The following is a 2,500-nucleotide window of genomic DNA, read 5'->3' as shown; positions in this document are numbered from 1 at the left end:
CAGATAGCTATGCCATGGAGCCCATTTGTATAATGAAAGACTATGTGAAAGACTTGGCTCCATGGCAATTGAACTGTATGTATGTGATCTGAGCGCCCTTCAGTAATAATGTGCGCTCAGATCTAAGCTATCTGGGGATATGTTGAATGTACCTGTTTTATGCAATAGCTGCACAGTTATATATTTTTATGTATTTTATTGTCTTTTGCTACCATGTGTTCAATGGAGTTTTGCCTCTGTCCTTGGAGATAATTGGATTACTTCCCAATTATCTCCATGATAGAAGACTCTGTGGAACTGGTTTTGGGCAGAAAAGCCATGCTTCATTTGGTCACAAAGGACTTCGATCTATTTTGAACCCAACCGCACTGAAGGGGTTAACTCTCCTCTTGTTCAGTTCTGAGTAACTATTTTCTGAGACAGGTTTCCTGGCATCAGCTATTGTTTACTGTAATTAGGTTTAGGTGATACGCTTTCACCTTGTTTAATCACCTCCAGAGTCCAGACTGCTAGGTGCCAGGAAGGAATCCATTGTTTTCTTGTGTTTGATTGTTTATTTGGTTATGTAATGTATTTTTATTGTATCCTGTAAAAGGGCGTCTTTCGTCTATCCATGGAGGTAATTGGATTTCTTCCCAATTATCCCCAGGATATTGAGGAGGGGTTTACTGGTACCAAGGGGAGCGTTTATGCCTGAGTCACTGTGATTGGCTAATGTACTATTCTCGTCCCAATCTCCCATCTGGTCCCCTAGGGAAGTGTCCACCAGGTGGGAGACCTGCATAAATACCGGGCATGTAGCCCTCAATAAAAGAGATTTTTCCTGTTTTATCCTCAAGACGGAGCTTGGTCTCGTTTTTGGGGGGATTTACTGTATGCTGTTAGAGACTGATTGCCAGGAGTGTAAGCCTCTGGGGTGCTTTTCCTGTTCAGCTGTTAGCAGCTATTCGTGAGGTTCTGGTTCGGGAGTTTGGTGTTCTGCGGTAGCTGCCTGTGTCTCTGTAAGGGAAGATCTACTAAACGGCGGTTTAACCCTTTTATGCCTGGGGGTGCCGTAACAATTGGTGGCAGCGGCGGGATCATTCCCACAGCCAGAAGGACAGTTGGGGGCAACGCATATCCCAGTACAGCGACCCTAAAAGCAACAGAATGGAACCAGCAGTGTTATACAAGGAGGAGGACCTGGATGGCCGGGATGCATTAAGGAAAGGCATCTGGTACCAGGCCCTGGATAATGTACAATACCAGCAGGGTAAGAGTCTCCCCAGTGAAGAGCAGCGGTTGCAGAAGCAAGTGGCCCTGCGGATGCCCTTCCTGGGAGAGCAGCCCCTGGAGGAATGGGTGAAAGAACTAGAGCACCGGGTATGGCAGGAGCTATGGCTGGAGGATGCCTACCAGGCGCTCTGGTGGTATATGGCACAGTATTTACCCTGGACAGCCGAGCATGACAAACCAGAGGGAGAGGAGTTTGATGGTCCTGGCTTGTTATGGGAGTCCTTTGCAGAGCCTGACTTCGGGAGCCCTGCGCAGACCAGACGTCAGGACATTTTCTACGAGAGGTATGCTAGGCATGACTGGGATGACCCCCATGAGGTAGAGCAAGACCTGGCTCACCTAGCAACCCTGGAGTGGGAACTGGAGCAGGACTACCAAGATCTCTTCCACTCCATTGGGAAGGCTCAGCAGGACAGCAAGGTGACAGACCCAGATCCAGACCCATTCAGCTGGGAAGATATTGTGGAGATTTACGGGGAAGGACCCCAGGTGGCCGATGGAGATGGGACCGAGGTCTCTCCACCGGTCCTGCAGGGAATTGGGAGCCCAGTCTCCACTCCCCAGCGGCAGGCTGAGTTACAGGGGGCAGAGACAGTTAGTCCTGTCCCCCAGCAGCAGAGTGATATGCAGGGAATTGGGAGCCCAGTCTCCATTCCCCAGCAGCAGACTGAGTTACAGGGGGCAGAGACAGTTGGTCCTGTCCCCCAGCAGCAGAGGGATATGCAGGGAATTGGGATCCCAGTCTCCATTCCCCAGCGGCAGGCTGAGTTACAGGGGGCAGAGACAGTTGGTCCTGTCCCCCAGCAGCAGAGGGATATGCAGGGAATTGGGATCCCAGTCTCCATTCCCCAGTGGCAGGCTGAGTTACAGGGGGCAGAGACAGTCGGTTCTGCCCCCCATCAGCAGAGTGATATGCAGGGAATTGGGAGCCCAGTCTCCATTCCCCAGCGGCAGGCTGAGTTACAGGGGGCAGAGACAGTCGGTTCTGCCCCCCATCAGCAGAGTGATATGCAGGGAATTGGGAACCGTGGTCTCTGCACTTACAGCACAGGGGGTAGGGACAGTCGGTCCTGTCCCCCAGCAACAGGGCTGTTTAGCCAAAGGGGAGATGATCGGTCTCCCCCTCCAGCAGCACAGCTATGTATCCAAAGGGGAGACAGTTGGTCTCCCCTCCAGCAACCAGGCACCCACCAGGCTACTTCCGTGCTAGTGCTGGCACCCGGGC

The sequence above is a fragment of the Bombina bombina genome, chromosome 9, assembly GCF_027579735.1.
Source record: "Bombina bombina isolate aBomBom1 chromosome 9, aBomBom1.pri, whole genome shotgun sequence".
In the NCBI taxonomy this organism is placed as follows: Eukaryota; Metazoa; Chordata; class Amphibia; order Anura; family Bombinatoridae; genus Bombina; species Bombina bombina.
Note: the sequence above shows the minus strand (reverse complement) of the source record.